Raw genomic sequence first — 21,212 nt, 5'->3', positions numbered from 1 at the left:
ATGTCAGGTCCCAGCTGACCTCTGCTTCACATGCTGTTCCTTCTGCCTGGCACTTCCTGGTGTGGATTTTTCTCACGTGCCTTCCCTTTGTGGCATTTGTCACAAAGGTTATTACTTTTTAGTTCAGGGCTTATTTGTTTAATGCAGTCTATACTTAGAGGCAGAAGTTCCACGAGGTTTAAAGCGTATCCCTGACACCCAGCACCACTGGCCTACACATGGAATCTCAGCATTTCCTCAGTGGACAGTGTCTTCACAGACATCCCTGTGAAGCATGCACATAGTGTAATTTCTTTCTCTCTCTCTCTCTCTTTTTTTTTTTTTTTTTTTTTTTTGCTACTGGGGATTGAACCTTGGGGCTCTTAAGCCACATCCCTAGCCTTTTTTTTAAAAAAAAATATTTTTAGTTGTAATTGGACCTAATAACTTTTATTTATTTATTTTTCTACGTGATGCTGAGAATTGAATCCAGTGCCTTACACATGCTAGGCAGTCGGTCTACCACTGAGCCACAACCCCAGCCCCCCACAGCTCTTTTGAAAATATTTTATTTAGAGACAGTGTCTCTCTAAGTTGCTTAGGGCCTGGCTAAATTGCTGAGGCTGACCTTAAATTGCAATCCTCCTGTTTCAGCCTCCTGAGCTGCTGGAATTTTAAACGTGTGTCACCGTGCCCAGTATTTAATTTCTGTTTTATATGCAAGGAGTCTGAGGTAGAGAGATTTAATACCTGGCCAAGGTCTCCAGGTAGGAAGTGGTAGGGTCGAGCCATTTAATTGTGCTCTTTCTCAAAAAGCATGGTGTTAGTGACACATTAATTTACTCAAAGAGCCAACAGAACATGTGGCCCAGGAGGGTGAGGCCTTCCTACTCACTAAACAGAGAATTAGCCAGAGACTACGTCTGTCTTCCAGCTCTTTCAGGTACTTCCAGACTGTCTGTTTCTCTAAACAACCTAGTACATGAATGCAGTTAGTCTTCTGTCTGTCTGTCTTTCTGAAATCAGCAGTCATCATTTAGAATATCAGCTCATGTGGGACTGGATTGGAAAATGGTTAGGTGGAAGTGTGGGACAAATCCTGCCCTGGGACTCATGTAGAATTGCTTTATTGCCTCTGGCTGGTCAGGTGACAATGGCTAGTTGAGTCCTGGCTAGCTGAAGCTTTGGCCTTGTGGTGGCCATATGGGTGCTTAAGTCTTCTCCCTGCCCTTGCCATCTGGTACCAGTACTGAGGAAGCTGGGGTGCTGGGCTGTCCCCTGGTGAGTACTTGCTTCGGCCTTCACAGTTTTCTTAAACATTATTTTGAAAATATTTTCAGCTTTCAGAAATGTTACAAGAATAGTTCCTGAAACTCTAAACTCTTCACATGGCTTTACCACATTTGCTTTGTCTTTGTACTCCTGACAATTTTTTTCTAAGCCATTAGGGGGTAAATAGCCTGCATCCTGACCCTTTACTCCTATAGAACAAAGGCATCTCACCCACAGCCACAGAACACTGGCCAGACTTTTTCGAAAGGCCAGAATTTCATCCTTACTAGTCTTGTTTTAAAAAAAAAAAAATTTTTTTTAAAGATGAACATAGTACATTTGCTTTATTTATTTATTTTTACGAGGTGCCAAGGATTGAACTCAGTGCCTCACGTGTGCTAGGCAGGTGCGCTGCCGCTTAACCACAATCCCAGCAACTCATTCCTTCTTAGTTTTATATGTGGTGCTGAGGGTGCCAGGCAGGTGCTCTGCCAGCTATCTACACCCCAACCCAACTTATTCTTTTTAAGCCTCTGCCTGGAGTCTGCCCCATGACCAGGTCCCCACAGAGGAAGTTTAGGTCACCTGCAGTCCTTATGACTACAGCATGGTGTGGTGAAGATCCTGGCATACAGGTCTTTTGTCTGGGTATAGATTACATTTTAGAGGAAGAAGCAAGGGTGGCTGTACTCACCATTTTGATGGGTATTGTCCATCTGCCGTTCAGAACAGTTGTACTGGCATACACTTCCAGTATGAGAATCTGCCTATTTTTCTGTTTATCCCATGTTCTTTATTATGTAGTTTTTAGACCTTTGTTAATCTAACAGGTGAGCAAAAACACATCACCATGTTTTCCTGTGTGACCAAGTGAAGGAGTGTATGTGTGGAATGAGGACTGCCAGAAAGAATAGTCCTCTTGTAGTATGGCTTTTGTAAACTGGATTGGAAAAAGCAGAGGCCCAGGCTTGGGACCAACCAGGGCCACCCAGTGTGTAGAGGCAGGAGAGCTACTCTCCCACCCAATGGGACCTGAAGGAAGAGGGGTGGGTGGCGTGGTGGGCCCTGTCCCAAACAAGGCTCCAGGCTCTAGGTCTTGCAGATGTACAGTGGAACGTCCTCTGTGCACGTCCCCTCCTCTGTCTGCAGGGCTCCTTGGCTGCCTCTCAGCTGCATCTTCAGACTCCTGCAGGGGAAGCCTTCCCTGGCACCCTGTTTAACAGGATAGCTTTCTCTCTGCCATGGGCTTCTCCCTGTTCTCTCTGGACTTCTGACCTCCCGCACCATTTGCTAACGCCTTTTGTTTACTGACTGTCTTGTTCCCCTTCAGGAGTGTGTCCTCCATAGGATGGGGGGCTCGGTTTTCTTGTTTATTCTCAGCGCTGTCCTTAAGGCAGAGCTAGTGTGTGTGTGTTTTTACTCATATTTGTCTATTTCATAATTATTACTTATTACCACTCATCATCGAATGAATGAAATCTAGAATGAAACTTGTGGATTTGGGGCGCATTGGAGTCAGAATCAGCTCCGTGTCTTTGGGAAGTGACGACTTCTCCAAGGCTCTTTCCTTGGTGAAGTGGTCTTGTAAGGACCCTCCCTGCATGTGTCATGAGGATTTGGTACCTGGCATAAAGCAGAACCTCCTGAGGCCACTGTTCTTGTACTGTTTCATGAGTGACGTCATCTCTTCTGTTTACACACTGCTCATTGGAGGCAAGTGTGTACAGTTGTGTGCTCTGGTAAATCCAGAGTGACTGTGCCACTGCCACAGACTCAGTAGCAAGCTGAGTCTCAACATAGTCCTACTTCTTACTCAGGACATTTCAACGTTTTAAAACAAAGACCTGTATGTCACCTCCTTCTGCCTTTAGCTTCTTTGTCCTTGACCTGTACTCAGAGCCAGACAAAAGGAGGGCCACATTCAGGTCCTCCACCTGAGTCTGCTTGTGCCAGGAGAGGAGCTGTCCTGAGTTAAGCAGTATGAGAGACTTTCTGCAGCATGTCAGAAGCCAGGCTCTCATTCTGAGACTTGGTTCCTCATCAAACGTTCATCCTTAGCCATCTTTCAGACCTGAAAGTGAGCTGTCCCCTGTGATTCTTCTATACCATCTTTAGAGAATGTTTCTCAGGTTGCCCTTTGTCCTTGGACAGAGCCCGATGATGGCATCAAAGGCCAGGACAGGCTTTATTAGGAAGCCAGTTCTTGGAGAAGTGAGAAGTGAGTTTGTTCTGCTGTCATAATAGGTGACTTCAGTGACCCTAAATCCTTGAATCTGATGTGCTTTGATGAATATACAATCTTGATGTGTCTGTGAACACTTTTAAATTCTTCTTTCTTTTTTCCCTTGAATCTAATAAAGGTGATCACTTGTTTTTTTACTTCAGATCTGTTTCTATTTATGAGAGTTAATGATATGGTATGCCTTTGGGGAAGGAAGGAAAAATTCCTCGGGATTCTTGAGCGTGGAGTGGGCAGGGCTGTAAGCCGCATCCTCTGTTCCCATCTATTTAATAAAGATTGCCGTGGCTCGTGCTCCCGGTCTATTCATGTGGGGCTGCGTGGTGGCCTGTGTTGCTGCTTCTGAGGTTTGCACTGTTATATTATTAATAGCACTGATCACACATGCCTTGCATTTCATATAGAACATAAGAGGCTCACCTAGCATGAATGAAAAATCTCAAATTGAAAGTACAGATGTTATAAAATTTTTAAAGAAGGGAATGTGTTATGGTTGAAATTGTGAAATAAATATAGCGTATTTTTTATCACCAAGCTATGAATGACCTTGGATTCTTGGGTGGTGGGTTGGGAGAAGGACGGAACGCTCCTTCCTCTTACTAGTATGCCAGATAGGATTGAGACTCGTCCAGAAAACCAGGGCTCTAAGTTACCCTGACAAGAGTGAAGGAAAGCAGCCTCAGAAAGCTGGTGCTTAGGAGGCGCGGTCATCACCAAGCCCCCCAGCTCACAGAGCACGAAGAGATGTCGGGACACAGCTGAGGCTCCACACTCTGATGACATTTGATGGGGCAACCTTTGATGATGAATTTTCTTGCCCTTTTTAGGGGCGTAAAAGGAGAGGCGGGTAGAGTTTCACAGGACTCTAAATTTACCATTTTTTTTTTTCAGATTTTAATTTTCTTAGAAAAAATGTCAAATGATTGTAGATCCAAAAATGCCTTTGCTGGCATTTTAATGGTGCTTTTGAGCCCAGTATGAAGTGCAAGTGAAAAGAAAAGCAGTTTCTTTCCGAAGCCCAGGACCAAACAATGTCCCAGGAATCGTCATGATTTATATATTGTATGTGATCTTTGCTTAAACATTGTTAACCTGTGCCCTTTACAGACAATGCTGGGTCAGAAAATGTCAGGGGAACTTTGGATTGCTTTCATAATCGTGTAAAGAAAATTGTTGTCCTCAAAAATCCAGAGACTGTGATGGGCATTCCTAATAGAGATGAACACAGCTCTGTGCCTGAGCCTGCTTTTGCCTGGTGGAGAATGAAAACTATTTGAGTGAGGTTCTTACTTCTGTTCTGGACCAATTGTGAGGAAGAAAATAGGCTGCTACCCATCAGGCTGCTGTAGAGTCTGTTTGATTTGTTGGGAAGGTGAATTCTCAAGGTAGGAGGCCTTTGAAATGCTTACTCACACCCAGACAATTTATTACAGACCTAGAGGAGGGCTTGCTGTGGAGGGCAGGCCAGGCACTGCCCAGGAAGAGAGGGTGGCTGGGTTACCTGCTCTGAGTAGAGGGGACAGGGGAGGCCAAGGAGGAGGGCAGGAGAAGACTCAGTCTTCCTTGGAGCCAAGGGGACCAGGAGAACTGAGACAAGTGGCCCCTCTTTCCTCCTGAGACTTGCCACCACCTCGTGTCTGTATAGGTGAATGTCTTCTTGTTCATCTCATCATTTAGGTCATTAAAAAAAGAGCTTAGTGTAAAGGAAGAAAGAGACAGTTCTTTGGCAGGACAGGCACAACATGACTATTTTCAACTCCTGTGTTTTGAAACAACATTGGTTACTTCACTTCAGCTTTTTCAGGAAGAAGGAAAAAAATCAAATGTGTGGGCTTGGTAGGTGGTTTTGGCAAATTGCGGACCAAAGTTGATCCAGAGTGGCGCATCATTTCTTTTCAAAAAGTTTACTTTCTCTGTAAACACCGAATGGGAGCCGAAAAAAACCCACAATTTTATTCATGAGACAGTATGTCTCAGTTTTTCTAGAATTTTCCATCCTTTTCCAGTTTTCAATTGGTTTCCATTATGTTCTCCGCATCTGTTTGCAGCCAGGGCTGGGCCTTGGGCTGGTGTCTCATGATAGCTCCTGCGCACCCTGGCCAGCACCCTGGCCAGTCCCTGCTAGCAGCACCCACCCCCTCCACCTTCTGATGGCAGCACTCACTAGTGGAGAAGCTCAGCACCTCATTATCTCTACAACCTGAGTGAATTTGCAAATTAATTGATGTGTGGGAGGGAAGGCATCTGCTATTGTAGAAACCTTTAACTGTGCAGTAAATCTGGAGATAAAGTTAAGTGTTGCTGTAGTAAACTAATAGCCCCAGGTGATGAGCACAGTGAGGCAGTGGGCGTGGCTCACCTTTCCAGGACCTGCTTTTACACTCAGGTTTTTTTCCCCAGCATAATGTTTATTTTCATCAAAGGAATACAAACACAGAGTTTAAAAGGCAAATAAGTAATACCATGAGATTTGTCACAGGAGCATAGATCCCTTGCTTGATGGTTCCCAAACCCATTTCTCAGAGGTGACTCCTTTTATTCTTTCAGCTGCTTCTTTGGGTTCTTGCCTATTCCTAGGTGACTGGCCTCCACTGCTATTTTAGCTGTCATGGGGCTCCGCTGTGGAAGGTGGGCATTCAGTCCTTGCCCCGCCCACATCTGTCTTCTTATTTTGTTGCACTGTGGACACGTGTAGGCTGAGCCGAACAGTGTACTAGAATTGCTCTTCCTCTTTGTAAAAGTTGGGTTATGGGGTGTCTTCACCATCTGTTGTGCAGATGTACCTGCTGTTTTCAGGTGCCCTTGAACCTTGGACCTCTCTAGATCAGTCTCTCCAGGGAGGACATCACATGGCGCCTGATATGAATGGGGATCTGGGTGTTTAAAAAAGAGTTATCCCAGCCACCTGTTTTCACCCTGCCTTACACCCAGCCTTCCTTGATACAGGGTGCCTGTGCTCCCTCCTCCTCTGGAAATCTGCAGTGTGGTCCAGCTTGTTCTTGACTTCTCCCCCCCTCAGCCCAGCGCTCCCTTGTGCACCGGGCTTCGGTGGACTTCTCTCTGCTGAGGTAGTGCTGGCCCATCAGCTTCCTGTCTTCTAAAATTCAATTGACCTTTCTTTCCATGGTTATCTCAGCTCCTGTTCTCTTCGTCCTTGTAGGCTCCTACCGTTGTGTTTGTCTCTTTCCCATCATTTCAGTGGCTGGGGGGGGGAGCATGTTTGAACAGGACTCTGTTTTGCACATGGGTTCACAGCATCTTGACTTTGATTTTAAGAAGTACGCATTGATATAATGGCTCTGCGTTTCCACGAAGGGCCTCCTTTTCATCACGCGACTGTCTGCGCAGACATCTGCACGTTGCTGATTTGTAACAGGCAGTGGTGTCCTGGGTCCCTAGCAGACCTTCTAAGAAGGGGTTTAGATGCAGCAGGAGGGAGCTTCCAGCTCCTGAGAGGAAAGCTCTGTCTGTCCTTGCCTCTCTTCCTGTGCAGTTTAGCCCTCTTTCCAGGACGCCTTCTGGCTGTGTGGCTCTCAGCAGTTCACTCTTCTGCAGCCAGGAGTGCCTGCAGAGCGATGGCAGTGTTCAAAGCTGGGCTTTACAAAGAAGCAGAGACCCTTTAGTGTTGGGCTAGGGGAGAGTGTGGCCTCGGTACCTGCTCCCTATGCAGTGGCCCTACTTTGGGGTGCAGGAGAGTGCTCGCCCCACTCCCCCGTTGGCCAGCCTGCGCCCTGCTCAGATACACAGAGAGGTGTGGAGCCTCCTCACATCTCTCCCTTGCTTTGAAAACCAGGGATTGGCCACCAAGTTAAGGCACCTGCCTTTGGGAAGTCCTTGAATTTTCCATGTAAGAAACATGGCCTTTCCAGTCCACCTCCCTCTACCTCTCTCTGCCTCAACCATAACCCTGGCCCATGCATATTGGCCTGTATACCTTGAGGCTTTTGGATCATGCCCCCGCTTCCCCCTTTGTGTGCAAGGGTAATGTGAAATGCAGCTCACAAGCCTGTTTCCAACCTTATTAAAACATCATTTCCCCTGCCTTGTTCCCAGATTTCTGTGCTTAATCATAGAAAGGCAGCTTGTTCAAATATACATTATTCTTGTTTGAAAAACTCTGTTGGCTTGTCTCCCTACCTAGCCCCTCCATATTTTGTAACCCTGCCTCACCAAGGCAGTACTTATTAAATATCATAATTTGCTCATTGGAGAATTATTTGTAAACTTAATTAACTCTCTGTCAGTGTTTGAGTTAATTTTCTCCCTTTAATTTTAGCCTCCCTGGTCATGGTTTTTCAGATTCTGTCCTGTGTCTGTTAAAGACTTTGTAAACAGTTTTGAAATGCCAGTTGGTGATATATGGGCCTCTTTAACATTTCTTTGATTTATGTGCAGTGCTGTGGAAAAAGGCAAAGAAAGCAAATTATATGGCGAAAAATGTTGCCAATCTTCACTTTTTTTACCCTTAGTTTTAAAAAGTACACTTATCAATCACATCTGATGGATTTTCTTTTTTATAAAGATTGAAAATTTAACTATTTAAGGACTCTTGCAATGCATGTTCTGTGTTTGCTTAATCAAGTGTAGCTTAGCACTGGAGTGGGGTACCAAAATTCCAAAAGCTCCTCAGTCTCTGTCCTCATCCTTTCCCCCCCAGAAAGGATATGCAACAAAAAGATCCAACTTCTGATATCAGTTGGAAGGGTGGAACATACTGGAAGCACGGGGTATCCATGTCTCTAACCCTAAATCCATGTGGTGAGCAAGCAAGAGCTGTATCCTTGTGACTGGCCAAGATTTTTCTCCAAAATATACTTTTTGTGGCTTCTGGGTAAATTAAATGTTCACTCTCTGAACCAGTCCATGAGACAGCAAATATCTTTGGAGATTATACTACAATGGTTTTCAGATTTTAGTGTGGCTCATGGGGTGCTTGTTACAATGCTGTTTCCTGGGCTCCTCAAAGAAATTCCCATCTAGCAGATTTTCAACTGGACCCTGGAATCTGGATTTCTGGTGGGTGCTCTGGATGATTCTGATGCAGATGAGGCCCAGCTGACATGAGCAGTCTTCCTGGCTCCCCTACCATCCACTGCATGGCAGAGGTTCACACTCCCTCCCCAAAGCTTTGTGAGTCAGAATTCATTTAGATTTTAGAATATTTTATATTATGGAAAGGTGGCGTGGTTCATATGCCACATTCATTTCTCCAGTAATGTCTGGGTCAATACCCTGTAATCAAATGTTGTGTGACAAAAATGTCTGACGTTTCACACTAAGTGAGACAAATTAAGATTTAAATAGATTCACATCAGTTTGTGTCAGGTTTTGCTGCCACATGAGTTCTGGCTCCTATGTTGATGATAAAGATTTTGACTTTCAGAGCTTCTCTGCATTTTTACATTTTGAAAAGGAATTCTGGCTCTGAGCTGACAGATTCTAGCCCTGTCTTCTGTTCTGGGTATGTGACACCAGGAGGCAGTGAGTGATGCATAGGTGCTCTGTCCTCAGCTCTCACACTCCCCAGTCATCCTGGGAGGCTGGGCAGAGCCAGGACCATTCAAAGGTGGTTGGCTGTGTAGAGCTGGAAGCCGCAGTGGAGAGGGAACCTGGGGCCAGGATCCATGGGAGCAAGCCATCCTGGACTGTGTGAGCCATGTTCCCTTCTGTCTCTCTGCTTCCCTAAGAGCCTCACAAAAAATCCTTACCAACCAGGTAACTTGAGTGTGACTTCTTCTTTTTTTTTTTTTTTAATATTTATTTTTTAGGTGTAGATGGACACAACACAATGCCTTTATTTTTATGTGGTGCTGAGGATTGAATCCGGGTCCCACCCATGTGAGGCGAGCACTCTACTATTGAACCTCAATCCCAGCCCCCCGAGTGTGACTTTTTGTACCCTGAGACCTAACTTAGTAACTAGAGGGACATTAAGTCCCCACCATCTCCTGGTTCAGAATTTAAATTCCTAACATACTTTGAAGCTTACTTCATATCTCCTCTGCCTCCCACTAGACAGATATTTGCTTACTCATTAAATTAAAGACTGTTTTTGAGAGCAAACTAAGTTCTGGATAGCTGGTTAGGTGTAGTGCTTGCAGAGCAGGGACCCTGATGCCAGGCTGTCCAGATTCCAGTCCTGACCCTGCCAGGTAGCTTTCTGTGCCTCAGTTTCCTCATCAATGAAATAGAGATGATAACAGTAGCACTTAAGTCTCACAAAGCAGTTGTACAGATGAATTGAATTAAAAGAAGTAGACTAGGGGCTCGTTCACCAGGAACCCTGTGTATGCAGCAGCTCATGTTATTGCTGTCATTTTATTGTTAGGCCAAACCCTGTTTCACTCACTGGGATGTACAGTTAGGACTGGGGGCGGATCTGCTCTAGGGAGCTTATGTTCTAGGCAGGCTGGGGCCTTCTAGGAGCAGCGCTGACTCCGTCACAGCATCCTGTTCTTGCAGATAGTTGTCACTCACCTACATAGCCCCTGGTGCTAAGACTGTGCGACCTCTGGGGCTCCTGTGGCAGGCAGTTGGGAGAGGAGTAAAGGCAGATACAGAAGCTTTGCTCTAATGCACAGCAGTCAGCCCTGCAGGAGGCACTTTGGGAAGGTGTCTGGTCGAGCAAGCTTCTGTTCTCACCTCCCAGGCACTTAAAGAGAAAAGTAGTCTTTTTTTTTTTTTTTTTTTTTTAAGCGTTATGGACAAAATGAAAATTAGCTGTGGTACCGACTGCCTATTCTTATCTTCTCGCTTCTGCCAAAGAAGGCTACTTCCCAATATCTAAGCTCTTCTCTGGATGAATGTGGTTGGTAACAGATGTGTTATTAATCTTCCTTTGTGGACCTTCCCATTGGCTATTGATGATCCTCATTTTGGTTGCTTGGTTTTTTTTTCTTCACAGCAGGTTTTAGAAAGTTTGCATAGCACAGCCAAGTGTCATGGTCATCTTCATCATCTGGGGCAGTATGGGGCTCAGCTCTTTACAGTCTAGCCATCCCGTGTGCCTCCCTTCCCTCAAGCCCATCAAAATCGGACCTTTTTTTTTTTGTACCTGGATTTGTTGAACCCAGGAGTGCTTAACTGCTGATCCACATCCCCAGCCCTTTTATGGATTCATTTTGAGATAGGGTCTTGCTAAATTGCTGAGGCTGGCTTTGAACTTGAAGTCCTTCTGCCTCAGCCTTCTGTGTCACTAGGATTACATGCGTATGCCACTGTGCCCGGACAGACCTGCTTTTGATGGGTCCATGGCTCCTAAGTCCTAAGGTACTTTTCAGAAGCAAGGCCTTCTGGTTATTGGCGTGGCCTGGTTGTTAATGGCCTGACAGCCTCAGCCTGCTCACGGCACCCAGAGCTCGCACACCTCGATCGTGTCCTCACGCAGCCACTTTACTCAGCACTCCTCATGCGCCTCACCCTCATCACTCCAGGTTCTTCTGGAGCAGTCGGCAGTGTTGAGCAGCAGTGTCACCACAGAGAGAGAAGAGAGCTGTGGCTTGGGGCAGTGGAGTGGCCTGCCCAGGGCACAGGCTTAGAAGGGGCCTCCGTTGTGTCTCCGATGACTACACACCCACACTCCTAGTTGAGAACTGCAGAACGCCTCCTCTGCCTAGGTCATGTTGAGTGTCCAGTAGGAGATTCACTCTCATCTATTGTTTGTTTTAAACCAAAAATATTCCCATCATTAGTAAATGTGACTTCCCCTCACCAAGGGGAGACGCTCGCAGCCCTGTGTTTTGCATGGGGAAATCCTGCTACATAGGCCAACACCTGTGCCTTTCCTCCTCCTCCTGTGTACACAGTCACAGCCGGGACTCAGGTTTCTTCCTGCAGAAGAAGAGACTGTGCATAGCAGTCTGCTGAGGCCTGACCTTCTCATGCCGGTACTTTGCTAAGTGTGTAAGAAATGCTCCTTAACCTGACTGTGTCACGCCTCAATGTTGAGCCCGTTTTCTGGGTGGTCAGGTTGTGTTAGATTAAGAGAGCAGCCTCCTCCACAGTTTGTTGGAGGGGCTTCCAGCTGCTCCTGTGGGTCACCTTTCATTTAGTGTGCCCACAGGGCTTTCTGCAAGCCTTAGGCCGTTGTCCTTCCTTTTATTGAGACTTTGGCTCAGGATCAGCATCTCCATGTGATAGATCATCTTCCTCAGTTGTGTGGGAAAAATTTCGAGTTGTTTCCTTCTCAATACAGCTACTCATTCAGAGTGCCCAGTGGGTGCATTTTTCCTTTTTTCCATTACACTTACCAATTTATTATCTGACATGTTTTGGGTGACATTTGATTAAAAACTGATCGCTCTAATCAGTTTTGTTGGAGGAGGGAGTTTCTGGGCACTGCCACTCCTGAAGATCACGAGAGCAGCTTCGGTGTGCCTGCCTGCAGAGTGCTGGGCTCTGTGCTGGGCGCTTTGGTGAACATCATATTACTTCATTCCAGCAACAGCCCTTCTTTGTCTTCTGCACTTGGAAGGGAGGCCGGCAGTGCCTTCTTCCATGGATAGAAAGAAAAGAAAACCCTTTAAAGTCCCCTCAAGCAATGTGCTCAGTAAACATGGCAACACTCGGGGCTTGCCGGGTAGACATAGCTCTTCTCATGGGGCTAATGAAGAACCGGGATCAGATGGGAGAAGGAACCTGAGATGGCCTTTGTGGAACTGGCCAGCTTACTGCCCCTGAGTTCAGCCTTTGCTGTGTCCTGGCAGAGTGCAGAGGAAGGAGTTGCTTCCTTGCACCCAGTGCCTCCTGGTGGTCCTGAGCCATCAGGCCTCATTTTCCATTTTCCTGAAGCAATATTGCAGTTGTGAAAAATGATCAATAAAAAAGTGCTTTCTCCCGTCGCTGGCCTTGCATGCCTCCAAGTGAAGCAGCTGTCCTCTCACTTCTACCTGTTACCTCCAGCTGTTTTGATATCATAGTTGTATATCTTTCCTATTTGGTGGCTTTCTGGCTCCCTTCTTTCTGTCTGATTTTTCTCTGCACTGCCTTTCCTTCTTGCCTACTGCTTCCTGCTTCCTGTCCCCAGTTACCAGGGGTGGATGAGTGTCCATCAGATCCCTGACCTGAGCTATTGCCTCCTAATGGACTCTGGGTTTATGGGGGAAGGTGGGGAAGCTGGTGGGGCTGCATCTGACACCTGGACTTAGTGCTTCAAGCAGAAGAAGCAGGTTTTTCATGACCCTGGAGGAAAGGAGTTCAGGAAGCTCCCCTATGAAATCTAAATGTCCAGGAGGCCCATAGAGCACATTCTTAGCTCCCAGGGAGCCATCCCTTCCTTGCACTACCCATAAAAGAAGAAGTTTATGATAATTTAATTATAATTTTATTTTTATCAAATTGGTGATTTTTGAAAAAATCATGCTTACTAGTTTAAATAACTTTGTAAATGATCATTGCTTAGAATTCGTGAGATGTAGAAGTGTCCATTGGTTTTCATTTTACTCATTTCTTGGTTGAAAATGTCTTATTTTCTCTTGGGGGAAAAATATCCAGGGTCAGATCTGTTATTTAGAATGCTGGTTCTTCCCCATGCCTCACCTGTAAGTGTTGGGGAAGAATAACAAAGTACTACACGGATCACCATATGAGCGCTTGGGCAGCTTTTGTACCAGAAACCATCAGGGGCCCTTTCTCAACCTTCTCGCTGGCTGCCTTCATTGGGGACTTGTGGTGACTAGTAAAATGTTTGCATTTCATAAGTACATTTGAATTCTACCAGTGTTGATTTTTACACTGGGAAGTCAAGCCCATAGTGCGTTTTCATAGAGGAATCTTTATGCTATCATAGCATTTCAGTGTCAGAAGAGACCTTGGGCATAATTGTAAACTTGCTCTCACACTGTTGATCCAGGCATTAAGTTATTTATTTAAAAACTAGTATGGGCTGAGGCTGAAGCTCAGTGGCAGAGCTTTTGCCTGGTATGTATGAGGCACTGGGTTTGATCCTTAGCACCATGTAAAAATAAATAAAGGCATTCTGTCCATCTACAAGTACAAAAAATTTTAAAAAAACTAGTATTTTGCATTTCTGGCAGTCTAGCTAGGAATAATTCTGGTTGTGTCGTCTTCCGTGCTACTTTGGCCTTCGATCAGTAACAGAGAAACATCATATATGCCTTCCCCTTTTTTGGGTACAGAAGTCTCAGATGTCAGTGGTGATTATTTTGGGGTGGTTCAGGCTTATTGGCAGTGGGGACTTGATGTCTCATCTTACTTGGACTTCTTCCTCTCATAGGTGTACATACAAACTAGCCTGCCATGTTGTCCCTTTTCAGGGGAGTTACCCTCATCCTTGTCACCACCCTTCAGTGATCCCTTACAGTGCTCTTATGACTGCATTGTCAAATTTTGCTATAAGCCCCTTTCTGTTTCCTGCCTGCATGTTCCTAAGTGGCCACGTGTCTTAGGGTTGGGCTGCTGTAAAGAAATAGAGTAGACTGAGTGGCATAAGCTACATGTGTTTTTCACAGTTTTGGAGGCCAAGTTCTGGAAGCCCAAGATCAAGGTGCCAGCAGATTTGGTATCTGGTGAGGGCCCTCTTCCAAGTTTGCAGCTGGCCACCTTTCGCTATGTCCTTACCCCATGGAATGAAAGAAATCTGGCCTCTTCCTCTTTGAATAAGACCTCATTTACCCCACGTTAGTTCCCAAATAATGCCACTCCAAATCCCATCTCACTGGGGACTGTCCTTTGATAGGAGAGTTTAACGGGGACAGAATCCTCAGCCCCTAGCACTAGGCTGCTGTCCAGTGATCTTTCTTTGGGGCTGTGTACGCTGCTCTCTGAGACCTTGTGGGGCATCTTGATGAGAGCCTGATGTGACAAGGAGGGCTGGCTGATGTGGGGCAGGGCGACAGGGTTCTAGGTCCCCTAGTTGATCTTCTCTTGTGTTGCCTGCTCTTGCCTCTCTCTTTAGGCTGCTTTCTCTCCCTTACAGACATCTCACAAGGGCTGCTCCTCCATTTTTAGCCACATTCACAGTTTGCTTTGTTAATGAATCTGTTCTGCTACATGAGTGATGTGTCTCCTAGCTGATTGGCATTTTGGAAGCACGATAGCATGCTACAGCTGTAGTGTAAACAGGAGCAGTTGTGGAGAAAGACCTATTAATAAACGTGTGAACTCAGGGAAGTTCCAGTGGAACAGCTCTGCACAACCTAAACATTGTCACTATTCAGAAAGGAAAAGATTGCTGTCTGTTTACTTCTTTGGTATCTTTTGAAGTTTGGACATTTGAGGATTAATATGTAGGAAGAAAAGAAACCCAGATGGCATTTAGTGAGTAAATCATGCCACAGTTGAGCAAGGAAGCACAGCCCTGATTGGGTGTCCTGCTTTCATGGTAATTGAAGGGCCCCAAACCCAGCTTCCCAGTGGAGAACAAATAGGCAAATAAATTGGAGGCTTCCTTTGTATGGTTTATTGGTACTGTTTTCAGCAACTAAAAAGATTATTTACACATACAAGCTCAAATTTGAGTTTTTTTTTTTTTTTTAAACAACTATTGGCTATTTGAAAGAAGTGTTGGGAGATAAAAGAAAAAATCAAGCTAATATCATTATCTGGTATTTAGATTAAAATCTAAGCAAAACAATTAGATTTGGGGTATTTTTCTGTAGTTGTTTTCCTTGGCACAGACAATACCAGGCAAGCTCGCCTGTTTTTTTTGCTTAAAGTTTTTTCTCAGAAAAGGAACCAGAGCTTTATTGTAATACAGGGCTCTTACTCATTAGCTGGAAACAAAATGTGTTTCAGTAATGAGGGGCAAAGGTCTTTGCGACTCAAAGTGGTGACGAAGTGTTCCTGGTTTTACACGAATCTTGGTTCTAGTTGAAATCTAATGGCTTGGGGAAATAATGACTGAATGGGAATTTCAGATTAGCACCACGCCCCTGTCACCCCCAGTGTACCACACACATCTGTGCAGGGCGACTTGACCCAGTTGTGTGTGGCATGCATCAGTCTAGGTGTCACATGTTCTTAGATTGTGATTATGGGTTTCTGCATGTTCTGCTGGACCTTGAAAGTGTTTTCAGTGGACTTGTACTAGCCAGCTGTTTTGGTCACTGATTTGCAGGGGCAAAGTGGCACCGATGTCCTTGCTTGTTGCTATCATTATGTTTAACATGAAATCTCAAAGAAAATTCTCCAGTGAAAACAGCCCATTAGCAGTACCACAGTTGCCCCATCTTAGAACAATAACCAGGAAGCATCATCAAAGCTGCTAAAAACATTGAATATGTTACAGCCAAGAGTAGAATTTAGATTTTCTGATAGTATTGAAGTTCCTATGGTTTCATAATTTTTTTTCTCTAAGGTTTTAATGCTGAATAATAAGACCTTAAAACAATGAGATTTAAAACTTCTCCCAAGGGACTGGGGTTGTGGCTCAGTGGTAGAGCACTCGCCTAGCATGTGTGAGGCTCTGGGTTCGATTCTCAACACCATATATAAATAAATGAATAAAATAAAGGTCCATCAACATCTGAAGAATTATTAAAAACAAAAACCTCTGCCAACTCACCGCCTTGCACCTGATGCAGTTGGTAGTGGGGAGAGCCTGCAGCATATCAGGGCCTACGAGAGACCAGGCAAAGGGCACAGACAAGAGCTTCCAGAGTGAGTGACACTCACCTGATAAAGTTTCCTGTCCAGAAGGAATCACCAGGTGTCATTGCTTAAGTGGGCATGACAAGTGCTAGTTCCTCACATGTGAGGTGAGTCCTGGGTGGCCCACCTCCTCCTTCAGATGTGTGTGACCTTGGGCAATGACCTCTTTAAGGCTGGAGCCTCCTCATGTAAAATGGAGATGAGTGAAGTGGGGTTGGCTTCTCTCCTTTTCCGATGCTGGAAGAGGCCAGTGGTAAGAGGACTGTTGGATGGAGCAAGTCTGTTCTCTAGATAGGCGAGAATGCCAGGCCAGGCCCGAGCAGTCTGACTAACCTTCAGTCTGCCTAGCAGCCACTGTGTGCAGCGGGATCCCAGAGGAACCAACAACAAGGTCTGCATTCTCCTGGTCTTCCTGGGTGGCCAGTGTCACTGTTGGCCAAGGAAATAGCACAGGCTGCCTTTCTTCTTCCCAGGACAATAGGAGCCATGTGTTTGGAGAGGGAATTGGCCCAGAGTGACTTACATGGGGGACTGGGGGTGGGGTGGGGTGGGAGGTGTACTTGCCCTCCTGATTTCTTTTTTCTGTCCTGAGGGCCCCTGATCCAAGCTTCCTACAGTGTGTTAGAGCTTAGTTCTGTCCTGTTCTTTGTCCATAGGATTTGGTTATGGCAGTACCAGTGCACTGTTAATGTTCTTAGAAACATATATAAAGTGAATTCTTAAAGTGAAACATACCTTAAGGTCAGGAGAGGTCTTCCAGCACCCCCACTTGTCCCTTCTGTAAAGAAGGCCTTTGGTGAATCTTTGACAAGGAAGTAATGCTTTTTTTATAGTGGGAAGAATCAGATCTTGATCGCTCTAGTTTATAAGTTTTGAGATTTTTGAATGTCAAATTCTCTTAAAGTGGGATTCCAGCCATATGGCACCGGTAGAAAGATGTTGCATATGGTGAGACACTGTGGCATGGACCCCTGGGAGGTTCCAGCATGCACGTCACCTCCAAGTACTGGGTCTGATTGAATGCCACTGGCTTAATTAGCATATTGAACATGACAAATTTCTTTTTAAACTTAGGTTCATTGGAAAATGAAAATGTTTTCTTTATCTATTTTGGAGCAGGTAGAAGCATTCAGAGCAATGTGGCCGACAAGCAAATGGAGAACTAAGGGGAATAATTTGTTGCTCATTTGATTTTGAATCTGAAATTTTAGCCAGAACTTGCATTTGAATGCTGTTTTTATCATTTTCTGTCATATTTCCTTCCAGTATATGTCATTAATTATAATTCATAGCTTATTAAAGCTAATAAAAAAATTTTTTTTTGATGGTGCCGGGCATTGAACCAGGGCCTTGTGCATGGTGGGGGCAAGCACTCCACCAACTGAGTTATATCCCCAGCCCAATCCAATTTTGACACCAGGAGCTCAGACTTTCTTTTTGAAGTGGGGGATGGGGGGAGGGGTGGCGGTGCTGGTGATGGAAACCTAGGACCTCTACATTCCAGGCAAGCTTTCTACCACTGAGCACACCCCAAACCAGTTTAGACTCTTTCAAGAAGATTCTGTAAAGACCTAGGCTGCCCAAGGGAAGTTGTATTAAGCTTATTATAAGAATATAGTAGGGATATCACTTCACCTCTTTATGGTGAAGCTTAATGCCCTTTTTAGGAACACGGAGGAATTCAATTTTAGAATTTAATGGGTTCTTGAGGAAAATATAAAGTTTGTTTTCTAGAAAAGGAAGTGAGATGTATGATCACATAGCAGTTACTAGTAGCAAAGCCCAGGAGCACATTTCTCAAGAGGATGCTTGCATAGGCTCGCTGGCTGGGCGTATAGAAAATATTACAGACCCTACCTGATGACACTTTGAGCTTCTCACGTTCTTAGTATCACCAAGCAGTACTTTAAAAAATACCCAGTAAACCAAGATTTTCCTAATTCTAATTGGTCTTTCCCTCAGGTCATTATAAGGTGTTGAAATTTTCGTAGGTGTTGAGGGAATTAGTAGATATAATTGATTAGAAAAGGCTTTAGGTTGAGAACTGATGGAAGAATCCTACATCATTCATAGAAAATAGAAGGCTGAAATTAATAGAGCAGAACTGTACCTGGAGAAATACTCTCAAAACTCTAGAGCGCTCTGGGGTGTTGCAGGGCTGTGCCATGGCGTGGCAGCCTTGTGGTGAGTAAAGACCCTGTCCTGCTCGCCATGCACACACTCTGTCTCCGCAGTGGTAGGAAGTGAAAAAAAAAAAGAATAGATGGATTTCTTTCTTTTCTTTTCTTTTATTCTTGCTGCTAGTGAAATGATCTTGATTAGAAAATCACATTAGAACTTCAGCAGTTGCTGTTTGAAATAGAGCTGTTTCCATGCCACAGGCATTTGGAGAGGAGATTGTTTATTGAAATGTATTTTTATAGAAAATATTACAGAACCTGTAATCGGAAACTGATGGCACTGTTTTGTAGAGTGATATGTTCCTAACGCTGGTTGTGGGTTCCCTCTGAGCTCCCTTCTGCTGTTCTAGAACGATGAGCCTAGTGAACGTTCTCCAAAACTCTCTTCGGATCTACACCAAGCTTCATGGAACAGAGTTTTTGGTGCTTGAATAATGTATAAATCCTGTTGGACAGGAGCTGCCTGTCAGTTTTATTAACTTTGACCTTTTCTCCCATTATAAAGGTGGTCCGGTTAATATTTAATGGGCCCCTTATAGATCTTGACAGTTGGAGCTGTGTTCCTGGAAACTGGTCCGTATATATGATTAACAAATGCCACTTAATCTCTATGAGTCAGCTTGCAAGGGCAAGTTTCATTCTGGGGGAAGAGACGTCCCTCCACCTACATGGGCTCTGGGAGCTGTGCTGTGGTTGAGGGCCTCCAAGATGGTGGGCTGCACAGGAACCCTGTAAAAGGCAGATGCAGTTAGCATGTAGTTCTGCTCTTTTGCGTTTTGTTTGAGCAGACGATTCAAATGATGCCAGGTGGGCAAAATCCCCCTGCCACTCTGCATAGTTTGCAGGACTCTTCCTCTCCAAGTCAGCAGGAGTGGAATGGCTGAGCTTGCATGGACAAAGGAGAGCCAAAAGGAGAGATGATTCCTTGAGCCAGGAGGGGCCCTGCCAAGCCGTCTTTCCCTTTAAATTCCATAAAGCCCCATGCATATTGCACTCATTGCAAATTCTAGTGGGGAAGATCGAAACCCAGGCAGCTGACATTTTGAAACATTGTCTTTCAAACTTGTACTGTCCCTTGTTTCCATTGATTTCCCATTTAAGAAATCTGTAGGAGAAAACCAAATTTGAACAAAATTCATTGGTCTAAGATGAGTTGTTAGAGGCAAATTATGCCCCCCTTTTCTACCCTGAGAAGAGCTCCATTTTTATTATGAAGGCAATATATCCTTGTCTTGTGTGGGGCAGCCATAGACTGCACAGCAAATCGACCAAGTAAATCAAGAGCCTGTTAAGAAGCAGTATGGATGCTCCAGATACAGCCGTTTCAGTCTTGCTGGGTCACTGGTATCTTCATTTTTATAGCCACTTCCAAGGAGCAGATCATTTCAATTGGCTTTGTTTTCTTCACTCTGTTTGTGTGCAGCCCAGTGGCATTAGGTGAGGCCATTTATTTTTTAGAATGTTATTACCCTTCGCATCCAGGGCCCAGCCCTTTATATGTGGTGGTCAGCAGCTTCATTACCATGAGCTGTAAGTAGCTGACACGACAAAGAAGATCTATGCCTAGGAAGAACAGTTTGAAAAGAAATTGATCAGAATTTTAGAATGAATTACTCTTTGTACGCTTACTTTATTCTAAATATATGTTTGAAAGATCTTGCTTAATTTGAGAAGAGAAGAGGAAACATTGGATGTTAAAAATGGTCTCAGTCCAGATTCATAGCTTTACATTTGCACATTTGAGTGTTTTGTTTACATCGGTTCAAAATTGGGACAACTTTCAAGGCTGATTTTATTGTGAAGAGTTGATGATAACTCTTACGATCTAAAATACAAAGCCCAGAATTAAAAAGTCATTATTATATATCAAGCTGGAGAGACGCTTTATTTGGCAATTAGTGAGAATGATGAGTTTTATAAATCCATAGGTCCTGGTGGTAGGAGTTGGGGGATTGGCTGCATGGGGCTGTGAGGGAGCTCTCTGTAGTGATGCAAGATTTCTATGTCTTGATTTGGGGTGTTGGTCATGCAGATAAATACTTCTGCCAAAACTTATTAAACTATACACTTAAAATGTGTGCATTTTACACAAACTGTTATCTTGAAGTGGATTTTTAAAATTTCTTGTTTGATTTAGAACTAGGCAGTGTCATTTCTCTTTTCCAATGGAGAAGGTGAAATACTGTAGAGGGTAAAATGATCTGTCCTGTAACCTCAGAGCTCAGCAGTTTGTCCAGGAATAAAGCAAAGGATGCTGGCACTGAGCCCACTTAAAGTATGTGCTTCCAGTCACAGGTAAGTGGAGATGGTATTGACTTCTTCACCAGTTCTCAACGAGCCTCTATTTGTATACATTTTGTCAGATATAGTCCTGAGTTCGTCCTTCTGATTGATGCTGGTACCTTAACCATGGAAACAGTAGCTGCATGGCACTTGAGTGTGTGATGGTTGCGTGTTCCTGGCTCACTATGATAGGCCACGAGTTTTGTGGTTTTTATTATATGAAAGATATGATAATAACATGAGTTCTCAGAACTAACTCTTTAAGGGAAACCTTGGGCTCTTATTATTTTTTTTAAGTGACATAAGCTTTAAAATTATTTCCATAAAATTTATGAATAATAGTGAAAAATAAAGAAAAATTACCCAATTCCTACTAGTATTTAGAAATATACTGCTAGCATTTTAATTCTCTATTTACATGCAAATTATTTTTAATTCCACAAAATGATGTTGTAAAGTTCTTTTGACATTTTAACCACTTTCCCAATTCACTGTTGGACAGTTTGGTTAAGTCCAGTGTTCATCATTGTGCAATGCTGTCATGAGCAACCTTATCCATATTTCTTTTCTATTTATGCACTTCTCTCTTTAGGAAAAATTCCTTGCAGCAGCATGTTGGTAGCTAGGTATGATATTCCTGAACTGGTGGA

The 21,212-nt window shown here is 44.3% G+C and overlaps 1 protein-coding gene across 1 annotated transcript in view; it reads left to right on the top strand.

Moving 5' to 3' along the window:
• Positions 1-21,212, top strand: part of Med27 (mediator complex subunit 27) — a 188,326-nt gene that overhangs the window by 43,096 nt on the left and 124,018 nt on the right. The gene's annotated exons all lie outside the window — the stretch shown is intronic.

The sequence above is a fragment of the Urocitellus parryii genome, chromosome 4, assembly GCF_045843805.1.
Source record: "Urocitellus parryii isolate mUroPar1 chromosome 4, mUroPar1.hap1, whole genome shotgun sequence".
Classification (NCBI taxonomy): Eukaryota; Metazoa; Chordata; class Mammalia; order Rodentia; family Sciuridae; genus Urocitellus; species Urocitellus parryii.
Note: the sequence above shows the minus strand (reverse complement) of the source record. Positions and strands in the feature narration are given on the sequence as shown.